The 12,071-nt window shown below is 35.4% G+C and overlaps 1 protein-coding gene across 2 annotated transcripts in view; it reads right to left on the bottom strand.

The window, feature by feature from the left end:
- The window catches only part of LOC129218661 (uncharacterized), an 82,642-nt gene extending 70,817 nt beyond the window's left edge, over positions 1-11,825 (bottom strand). Inside the window, exon 1 of one of the 2 annotated variants that reach the window (XM_054852981.1) lies at positions 11,601-11,825. The gene's annotated coding sequence lies outside the window, so the exon portion shown is untranslated. The remainder of the gene's footprint in view (positions 1-11,600) is intronic. The other variant, XM_054852983.1, reaches the window with a different exon arrangement.
- Positions 11,826-12,071: the final 246 nt, after the last annotated feature.

The raw sequence follows: 12,071 nt of genomic DNA, 5'->3' as shown, positions 1-12,071 counted from the left end.
GCAATGACCGGAATAAGTGATAATCCGGTGGTGCGATATCAGGAGAATACGGTGGATGAGTTAGGACACCCCATTTTAGGCTGTTCAGTTTGCGTAGCGTCTGTCTTGAAACGTGTGGTCTAGCGTTATCTTGATGAAAGACTACGCCTTTGCGATTTGACAAACTCGGACGTTTCTGTTTGATTTCTCGGTTCAGATTAGTTAATTGACGACAGTACTTGTCCGAATCAATCGTTTGGCCGGCGGGGAGAAACTCGAAATAAATTATACCCTTGCAATCCCACCAAACACAGAGCATCACCTTCATCGGGTGCAAACTGGCCTTTGCCATTGCGTCACCATGTTCACCTGCCTGCTTCCATGTGCGTTTGCGCTGAACGTTGTTGTACAGGACCCATTTTTCATCGCCCGTCACTAATCGATCCAAAAACGGCTCGTTTTTGAGCCGCTCGAGTAAAGATACAGCAGCAGAAATTTGCTGGATTTTGTTGCTCTCGGTCAACAAATGGGGCACCCATATATCGAGCTTTAAATCAAATCTAATTTTTTTTAAACGCCGAAAAGCGGTTGATCGGTCAACGTTAAGTGCTGTAGCAACTTTCTCTGTTGAAATTCGCGGAGTATTCTGAACTAAAGAACGCAAAACGTCGTCATCAATGTCGGAAGGTCGACCTGAGCGTGGCTCGTCTTCTAGCTTAAAATCTCCACAACGAAATTTTGCGAACCATTTTTCCACAGTTTGTTTAGCTGGTGCTTGATCTTGATAAACGTCTTGAATGTTTTTTACGGCTGCTGCAACGTTTATTCCCTTCCGAAACTCGTAAAGCATAACATGCCGTAAATGCACTTTATCAACACTCATTTTAAAAGTAATCTTTCTCGAAGCAGTTTGTATCTGCACAAATTATTTTGATTGGAATGAAAGCTGCACATGTCACCTTTCCAACGATCTGACTTACGTAGATAGTGGTATTAATGACAACACGTTACGCCCGTTCTAACGCCATCTATTGCAACTCCGCACGAACTTTTGCACTCACCCAATAAAATATTGCTAAAGTTTTTAGAAGCATAATTTTCAAAATTTTTCGAGGGAAGAGCTCCCTCCCTTTCCGTAAAATCATCAAAGTTTGTCTAAAATTCTCTTTTTGAAACTTCGATTTCGAGAATTTGCAGGGGATTGATTTTGACCTTTTTTTTTTTAAACAAAAGAATCGATCTGGGACACTCTCTGACCCTTTAAGTCAATAAAAATGGCCTATAATTGCGTTTTTAAAGCTTCAATTTCTAGAAATTTCCACCGAGACCTCTGTAAATTTTTTCCCCTAACATCAGCAAAGAAAGCCTAAAATGGCGTTTTTAAACTAAAAATTTTAAAATTTTTCCGGGGGAGGACCCTTGGACCCACCTTTCTATCAGGTCATTTTTCCTCTTTCAATATGCCGCCCCCTCCCCCATCACCAAAAAAACTTTTTGATTGCGCTACTAGTCACGAAACGTTTTTCTCCTAGCAATTAAGTGAATTGGAAACTATAAGTGCCAATAGTTAGTACAAAAATTAATTCCGTGAATTCAATGATTTGTCTGAAAATATTTTATGATTAAAAGGGCCTCGCAAAACTGCATTGCCGACGTCTACTTTTGCTCTCGCACCGCCACTGCTCAGTACTTGGCCAAAGTGTTACTCAGTACGTCTCTACAGGTCACTTTTGCAAGTCAAGCTTAATTAAAATGAAACCTAAGCATCATTTTTCTCAAATTACGATTACTGCATTTCTGGGCTTCCTACATGCCATTAGCTTATGAGTCGTTCTCAAAAAAATCAGTAATTTGTGTTTCTGGTTTTTACTATAAAGAATAAAAGTTTAGAAACTAGTTCAAGTGAATAAAACACTTTAATACAACTGATGGAATATATTGAAGTTGCTAAATGAGAAAAAAATATTTTATTTATTGTTTAAATTTTGGCTACAGAATGATTTATCACATCCGTGGATTGTAACCACTTATCTTCTTTTGTGTCCATATTTTATATTTCATTCATCAAACAAAAAATTAGCTATTACAGCTATATTTTCAATCAAGTACACATTTAGTACACACTTCTCAAAAATTTAAAGTTAAAATTAAATTCCATATTTATTTAATTGCAAGTTTAATGCTTGTAACCAGAGAAATAGTCACATCTGTGGACAGAAAAGAAAGTGCCAATAAATTCTATCAGGTTGCAACACCAAACTGTATTGGTTGAATGATCAACTATCAAGAAGCCATTTTGTTTAGTGGGATAGAAACAGGGCCGATCCTAGCAGGTGTGCAGAGTGTGCGCCGCACAAGGGCGGCCAAAGCAAGGGGCGGCCGCAGGCCGCATCACATAATTCTTATAATCAAGCAAAATTCCTCTAGAATTTCTCACAAGATAACTTATAATAAGCAGAATAAATATGCTGATTTTTAAATGTTCAACTGTCAAAGTATGTGTCGATTTCCTGACAGCATAACATCCCAGCCCTACAGCAAAATTTCTTGCATCAATCTTGACAGATCTTGATATTATACTGACGGCATCAATATTGACGTGTTTCATACTGCATAAAGCTTGCGTAAAGATTAAAAAGTAATATTACAATAACAACACGTATGCAACATTGCATTCATCTTAAAATATCAATATTGATATTACCTTACAATAACAACATTGCATACATGTTAACGCCGTCAAGATGTATTGATTTCATGCTGTCGCCGTCAAGGTAATTAGTACACAATACAACAGGTGGACCTTCGTTGATACTTGCGCATGCGCACAGTTCTTTCTACCCAGCGTCCCTCGCATTGCTAGTATGTTATCTTCCTCCTTTGACCTACGATTCAGTCGGTTCAGAGGAGCTGCACGTGGCGTTGGCGTTGTGTTCTTTAGGCTTCGTTAAGTTGGTTGCTTAGTTATTAGTGCGGAATAGTATTGTTTTAGAAATAACTTATGAATGACTGATAACTGCATTTGTTTATTAATATAGTACTAAACAAGTCATATCGCAGACGATGTGCGATCAATGTTAGAAATGGCCGTAAATAACTTTTTTCGTCCCTAGACTTTGAAACAAAGGACATGAAGCCCAGAATTTCGTATTATCACTTCAATCTCATGAGTAAGATTAATTTTATTCAATGGTTATTTATGTTATTCTTTAAGATAAATTCATGTGTTTTGTCCATGGGATATTTTCAACGCTGACATCCATTTGGAAATGTACTTTATTGTATTTATTTACTTATTTATTATCTTGCTTTCTTTACTCTTAAACGTGTTATAAAAACTTCCGCAATTATTCCTAACTAGGCATTTTATGTTTTTATAATACAATTAGAAGCATGAATTTAAAAAATAAGTCAAGTATTACGCAAAACGAAGAAACTTTCATTTTTTAAGTTAAATTGCGGGTACTATTAATACCTTTATATGAATTTCCGATCAGATGTCAGCTTTAAGGAAATATTCTTAGGCTGGAAAACTATCTTGAAGAATAACAGAAATAATTAAAGAATGAAATTTAATTCTCGAGTTTAAAGTGAAAATAATACAAATAAATAAATAGATAAAACACCTTGCAAACGTGCTGATTTCATACTGTCATGTCAATGTATCCTGACATTTTCCTGCCATATCAATACGTATGCAATATTACAAAAGCAAGATCATCTTGCCTAGACCTTGATTTCATGCTGTCATGACAACATCTTGATACAGGCCGAGGACTGCTGATGGCCTTTGAAAAAAGTGAGAAGGGTGACAAATTTGAAAACAAAGGTGACTAAAAGGTGACAAAAAAGTAACTAAAAGGTGACCAAAAGCAATTTGTTAAGAACTCAAAAAACAGAAAAGGATTATCCCTTTTTACTGACTTTTACCAATATAGCCTTATATGCTTTTTGCAAAGATTTCTACAGTTTCACTTTCAATATATGTTTTAATTTTTTCCATTTTCTTAGTTTCTTCTTCACAATCCTTTCTTTTTTGCTCTTCTTTTTGCTTCTGTTTCAATTCCAAATCCTTTTTCCTTTTACATTCATCCATGTATGTCTTTATGAACGATATTCACAAAAATATTTCCGGGAACATGAATTACTTTGCTGATGATGTCAAAGTCATGGGGACTATAGAAAATGAAGAACAAGCAAATCAGCTGCAAGAGGATCTAGATCATATTATGGAGTGGGCTGATAAATGGGGTATGGCTGTTCATGTTGGGAAATGTCAAGTGCTACATTTAGGGCATGGAAATAAGTGTACAAGTTATCATTTGCAAGGTTCAGTCATTAGTCAAGCAGACAAAGTTACTGATCTGGGGGTCTTAATAAGTCAGGATTTAAAGTTTAGCCAACAGTGCAGCATTGCTAGTAACAAAGCCAATAAGATGCTTGGGTTTATCAATAGATCTATTTCAAACAAATCTAAAGAAGTTCTTCTGCCCTTATATAGAAGTTTGGTCAGACCCCATTTGGGTATGCTGTTCAGTTTTAGTCTCCTTATCTTAAGAAAGATATTAATGTATTGGAAAGGGTTCAAAGGCGGGCTACAAGGCTAATAAATGAACTTTCCCACTTAGATTATGATTCCAGGCTTAGAAGGCTAAAAATGTAGTCTTGAGCAAAGAAGAGACCGAGGGGACATGATTCAGTTGTTTAAATTTATTAAAATGAAAGATGTTACGGGGCTGAAGTTTAGCACTGAAAACAGGACAAGGGGTCATTGTTTTAAGCTATTTAAATCTCAGGCTAACATGGATATTAGGAAAAATTATTTTAGCAGGGTAGTGGAACCTTGGAACAGCTTACCGGAAGAGGTGGTAATGAGCAAGGGAGTAGATAGTTTTAAGAGGGCCGTTGATCTTCACTGGGGCTTGTAAATTGACCAGGACCAGTCTAGCTGGGCCCAGAGCCTGTTGCTGGTCGTCACTTTTGTATTTGTATGTATGTTGTGTAATTTACGTGTGCTTGTTGTGCATATTTAATTATTTCTGGACCAATTGGTAAAGAAAGCAAATGAGGATATTCTTTTACAGAGTCTTTAACTATAAGTATGCTGTTTAAAAATCTTTCAGTCCTTGCTGTCTTATTTTCACCAAAAAGGTGCTTTGAAATAGAAAATAGTCTTTCAATGTCAGCATTACCATGTGATAATGAAAGTGAAGCTTTTATCATCTTAGAAACATTAGATCATTGGAAGTTAAGTCCTTTTTTGAAATGTGCTGCTGCCAGTAGATATCAATGGTTTTGTTTTTGGATGCTTCATCATCTTTTTCCAGCTGCAAAAGTTTCCATTCATCTTGCAACTTATCGAGTGGAACATTAAAAGGCATGATTTTGGCAACCTTTATCAAATCCTTACAGCTTCTAGATTTACTTCTCTCTTTTGGATCCAAAAATTTAAAACTTTTCAGTAACCCGTTTGATATGCAACTTTTTTCTATTACATACTTGCATGCAGTCACACAATGCTTTTTAACAGCTCTTAAAAACATAACCTTTTCATTTTCTTCCAGTTTTGACAGTTCATCTGTCACCTCTCCACTAACAACGAGATCTTCAAAAGGTAGTCTGTTACCAACTGCAAACAGTTCATCCGTGTCTACGTTTAAAAAATCAACTTACTTTATGACAGAGGCTTTTATAACCCAAGCCATAAAAGTCTGAACAATGGTCTCTATTTCTTGGTACAATTCATGTATCATAGGTGCTTGGCATTGAAAGTGTTTCGTGAACTGCATAAACAAATCAGCAGATTAAAAGATAAAATGCAGCTCAGCTTTTATAGAAGGTCTTTTTAAAATATTTGCAACAGCTTTATATGACCTGCATTGCATAGCTGAATTATTTTTTAAAGGCACATGTTTAAAAAAATAATACTGAAGAGCATTCCACTGTTCCAGTAGTCTGTTTGCTGCAGGTCCAAGGGTAAGCCAATGGGTAGTTGTGTGTTTCAGGAACTTGCGATGAGGTGCATTTAGTTGAGCTTGCACTTCTTCTAAGTCCTCCTAATGGGAAGGCCAACCTTCAAAACAGCTATAAGTACTAAGAAGAAGTTTAGATGCTTCTTCACCTAAATATTGCAATATTTATTAGGCTTTTTTCTCGTGTCTCAAGGATAATAGTGTCAAACAACCTAAAAACCTTTTTATTAACATAAGGACCATCCAAAGGAAAGCATGAGACATTTATTCATGGATAATTACTCTCGGTAAGTGCTTCACATAGCTTCTCAATCCAAATTTCACCAAATGCCTTGCCCAAGAAGGAAAGTTTTGAGATGCCTTGTAGTGATGCAACATTGGCTTTCAGACCAATATTTTATTGTTCGTTGCAGTTCTTTTTTGTCTTTGACATTGGTAGTTTCATCAAAGCTCAAAGTATAATAGGATAAACATGCTTCCTTTAACATACATTCCCGAAAATAAGGAGCAAGTCCATCTGTAGAAGGGATAGAAAGACTGGTTCTGCTCATGAGGTGCAATTGCAAGCGATAAAAAAAATTCCCTGATTTCCCGGTAGCATGGCTATTTTTCTTAAACAACAACAAGGTGTGTGTGGGGGGGGGGCATATTTAAGGCTATTTTTTAATTAATTTCACTGTTAAAGATATCATTCAGATATTTTTCAAAGATTTAATTATTTAAAAAAAAATCCTAAGATGCATTTCAAGAAAGGTGAGAAAGGTGACAAAAGTTGCAAAAGGTGACTAAAAGTAACCAAATTTTCAAAAGGTGACTAAAGGTGAGAAAGGTGACTGACTCCTCGGCCTGTTGATATTATCCTGTCATATCAATACGTATGCAATATTACAAAAGCAGCCTACCTTGATATTTTCCTGATATTATGCTGCATACACCTTGTCAGTCAATATTGTGGCAGCCTGCTGACAGCATAAATGGAGTAACATAACAACATTGAGGCAGCATTAATGCAAGATGATTTTTCTTGCATGTCAACCTTTATGCAATACTGAGGCAAGATATTTTGCTTACTGGGTAGTAAGCACCACCACCTGTTGTATTGTGTACTAATTACCTTGACGGCGACAGCATGAAATCAATACATCTTGACGGCGTCAACATGTATGCAATGTTGTTATTGTAAGGTAATATCAATATTGATATTTTAAGATGAATGCAATGTTGCATACGTGTTGTTATTGTAATATTACTTTTTAATCTTTATGCAAGCTTTATGCAGTATGAAACACGTCAATATTGATGCCGTCAGTATAATATCAAGATCTGTCAAGATTGATGCAAGAAATTTTGCTAGTAGGGATAGTTTAAGAAAAATAGAAAGTTAGGGAACATTGTGTTGGTTCATTGTCCATTAATATCTACTCTTAACACATGCTTCATTTGGTTGCAAAGTTTGACAGAACCGGTAATCAGGCATGGATCATACAGGGGAGGGGAAAGGCCCCCTTCTGAAGCATGAAATGATGCCGTCTGAAAGGAGTTCCGAGGGCGGCCACTAATGTTTACCCCCCAAGCTTTTATAGACCTAAACAATGAAGACATATTTTATTTATTAAAAAAAAAGCTATACTGATTAGATACTCTCGCAAGCATTTCAAACAACAAACTATGTAACAAACTCTGTGGTTAACAATCGTGGATGCGTGGAGAAAAAGTGGACAATTAGGACTCCCTTGAGAATAACATATATGAATGACGAACTAAAATAGTGTACTTTTCTCCCTTTACGACAATTTTTCCGATTAAAATGTTGAATGAACTGCCAGGTTTCAGATCAGGTAGGAGGACAGGGCCCTTGCCCCGGGAAGCAAATTTAAATGTAGCTCCAAAACGAAGATCCAAAAGGATGCCATGACCTCCTTGACGAAACTAAAGAAGGCTTAAAATTGCGTTTCTAGGACTTTAATTTCGGAAAATTTCGCTGGTTGAACCATTTATCTTAAGGACCCAATTAAGTCTCTGATTCACCTCTTCCACCTTAACTTAATCAAACATAGCCTAAAAATGTTGACGCCAAAATCCAAAACGTGTTTTCAGACGACAGCCCATCCTATCATCAAACGTCATATAAAAAATTGCTTTGGCATTTTTCGAAATATTTGCAGTGGAGGACCCTGAAATCCATTCACAAACGTTACTACCAAAGACAGTCTCAATTAGCGTCTTTAGATAAGCCCCTAATTCCACCCCCTTTCACTTAACGTATTGAAAAACAAACTAAAATTGCGTTTTACAAACATCAGTTTCAAGAACTTTTGGGGAAAGACCCCGGATCCCCCTTTTCTCCAACGCAATCACTATACCTGAAAATTTCGTTTTTAGACGGTTCCGTGGAGCCACAGCTACAGCTTCCTGCCTAAACTAGCCTGAAATTGACTTCAGTTTCAAAAACACAGTTCGTGAGGGCACACTGAACCCCCGCCCGCTCTTAGTCCCATCATTATCAAACAATGCTTAAAATACGATTTTGGGACTTATATTTCTAAAGAATTCCGGAGGAGAACTGCTAGGTTTATGTAACTTTTCACGGCGCTAGGGCATATCCATCAATCGTCGAGGTGAGGTGGACAAAAGTCTATAGTTATATTTTTCAGATATTAATGTTGAAAAATATCCCAAAGATCCGTAGAAGCTACCCAGTTTTGTTAACGTCACCAAAGATAATATAAAATTGAGATTTTAGAAATATCCGCTTAAGTGCCCCAAAATCCTTCCTCCTCAAAAATAGCCTATAATGGATTTCAGTTCCGAAAAATATTTTGGTTCGGAATATTTTCACGTTTCCCCTATTGTTTTCAAATCTAGTCAAAAACGGGTTTTTGAAAAAATAGTGCCTGGAAATTGTCGGAGGATAGCCGCCAGATCCCCTACCGTCACCAAAGACGGTCTAAATTTGCGTTTTAAACTTATATTTCGAAATCTTCCGATGGGAGACGATTGAATATCCCTCCCTCTTGCAACGTCAACAAAGGTAACCCAAAAAATTGCGGGTTTAAAATTTCAATTTCGGAGATTTTTCGGGAAGAACGCCGATCCTTCCTAAGCTACGGTCTTAAAAAATAGCTTCAAATTGAATTCAATTTTGAAAGAATTTTAGGAAAGAACTGCAACATTACTTTCACCTAAAGTCTCGAAAAAGTTCCTAAAATTGCGATATTTGACGCCAATCTCGAAAATTTCTCCATGCACTTTGAATATACTTGACTCTTTTGTCCTTGCAACCAAACACAACTAAAGATTAAGTAAAATATTTTTCATACGCCTATTTCGATAATTTTCTTGGAGGAATCCTCCTCCCCTGAACCCCTGACACCTCCCCCTTAATCCGTCCCTTCTCTGATGTCACCGAAGAAAGATTATAAAATGCGTTTTTACGACTAGTAAATTTTGGTATCTATTACTTTCTTCAAAGATATTAATTGTACCTAAGGAGTTTCTTACTATAAAAAATTTCTTCCTTTTTATAAGATCATTCTTCTGTTTCCCCCTCCCCCTTTTTTAAATTCGAAGTTGGCATAGAAATTTAAAGAAAGATTTATATAGACGTTAAAGATTAGTCAAAATATGCAAATTACTCTTGAGGGGCGGCACATTAGGTCTTTGCACACGGGCGGCCGACACCCTAGGATCGGCCCTGGATAGAAACAGGAGCTTGCTTTTTGATATTTCTGTGACTCTATTTAAAGTTTCTGTCCTTGATTTATAAAAAGTAAAGATCAACTCATCACATCCGTGGCTCATACAGATTTATAATAACCAAGATAATACAATAATTCAATGAATTTATAATATTTAAGGTAAAAAATTTGTTTTTCAACTTTCAAGTCAAAACTTCAAAAGCACATGATCTTAAATATAGAAAATGGTTGTTTTTATCACATCTGTGGACAGTTTGTCCCATGGCTTATGATACTAAAAATGTAATTTAGAAAATTTAAAATATTTGTCGCTTGATAGACTTTTTGCTTGCTCCCTAGAATAGCATCATTACTTTAGGATAGATCTAACTTAATCTTAAGTATGTAACATATTAGGAGAAATATGTTTTAAAAATCAGCAGCAAAATTGCTGCTTTTTCTGAGAATGACCCTTATAGCATGAGGCCAAGTAGTACATTTAACCAGTTATGAGAGACTGCAATTGCAGAGACAGCTTCAATATCTCAAAGCCCACTTTGCCCCAGATTTAAAAAAAAAAACTCTTTTATCCAATTTCAGGCATAATAAAGCTTTTGAAAATGAAAGAAAACAAAACATTGAAGAAGTTTTTAATTTAGAAAACTTTCGTCATATTAATTGTGTGTTAAATCTGTCATTTAACATGTTTCAATGAAAAACAAATTAGCTGAAATTATGACCAAAACTGTGTTTCACGGTTTTCGTTACAGTGGCATTTTTTGCAAAATGTGAAAATACTATAAAACTTCTGAAATAGGAGCAAGGCATTTTCGCTATTGTGCTCCAAATAATAAGAAAAAGAAGGGGTGGGGGAGATACACAATCCGAGAGAGGAAGCAAGCACGAGAGAGGAAACAAGCACTGCAATATTGAACTTAATCTTATCAATAAATCTTAGCTAAAATGTATAAACTGCTATTAAGTCAAACAAATTTTGTCTTAATGGGCATTATGTCCCCCAAATAAATGCATTATTTGTTGTTTAAAAAAAAAAGGCTTTCCCTCAATACTAAGAACAATTCTGAATTTTTTCATTTCAAATTTTTAAAAAATGCTACCTGTTGTACATTTATTTCTTCAAAGATGTCAAGGCTGAATTTTGGCAATTAGCTGAAGATTTTTTCTCAATTTTGTCTTTATTGCTAAATAATTTTAAAACTCAGCTTAAACCCTGTTGTGTTTACTCATGATTGAAAAAATGCGGAAAAAACATTAAAACAACAGGATAAAAATTGAAATTACATTCAAAAAGGTAAAATTCATTAAACAGAATCTTACTCAAATTTCTAACCCCAACAGTAGAAAACCCAGCTTTCTACTACATTATCAAAATCAACAATAGCACCTACCGAAATTGAAATTCTATCAACAAAGACTTTTCATCTTTGCTGTTCTCAGTTGCAGCACATCACATTTCTGCCATAAAGCTCATAATCTTCATTTTTCAAGAATATTTAAAACCAGCTTCGGAAAATAATTTCACACAAAAAGATTGTAAGGAAAAGAAAAAAAAAGAAAAGCAGTCGCATTTTTAATCTTGTGACATTTTATTGCCAAAAAAGTTTTCACGTACTTAGTACTAATTTCTTTTCATCGAAGATAAGACAATAAATTTTAGAGATCAGACTCATAAGTTCAAAACGTAAAATTAACCTTTGATATCCCCGTGACTCAAGTAATGGAAACACTTGTTTCCCATAAGAAATATATAAACTTTACCTGTATGTATGGAAATAGTATTAAATCTAAAAGCGAAACAAACGGGGAAATTAAAATGAAAATTGTACTTCATTGAGAGTTTCGTGTTCCATGCATTTATTCAAAAAAAAAAGTCACTAATTTAAAGGATATCATTGAATTTATAAGTTAACGTGTGCATTTTTCTTCTTTTTTCTTTCTTTTGTATACTTACAGTATGCTCTCTGCCTTTTAACATCTGAAATCTGACACTAAATTTATAGAATCGGTTTTTCAATGATTAAAAATTTCACTTAATCATGTGTTTGTCTTTTATAAAGTTATCATCCTTTTCCGGATAATTAGATGACTTATAATTCAATACTTTTAAAAATCATACAACCAAACTAATATTTATTTCGCGTACACATTTCTTTCATAAACTACTTCTCACTTCTCCGCTTCTCCAGAGGGCGTAAGCAGTTGTAAACAGTTGATGTTTTCTTCTTCTCATGTCAATAGCAGCACAGCTGAGAAACAAAGTCTACGTTCGCATACCGCTACCGATTTCCACCGGTAGATCGCAATTTAAGCTGGTTGATTGGTTGATTGAACCACGTGACATTTTTTGAGCAATAATAATTTTTTTCACCTGCGTGTTATTCGTCTGCGCAAGTAATCGGGATCCACCGAAACCGTTCGATGA

This window comes from Uloborus diversus, chromosome 3 (assembly GCF_026930045.1).
Source record: "Uloborus diversus isolate 005 chromosome 3, Udiv.v.3.1, whole genome shotgun sequence".
Classification (NCBI taxonomy): domain Eukaryota; kingdom Metazoa; phylum Arthropoda; class Arachnida; order Araneae; family Uloboridae; genus Uloborus; species Uloborus diversus.
The sequence above is the reverse complement of the archived record's forward strand: the minus strand, read 5'-3'. Positions and strand labels throughout refer to the sequence as shown.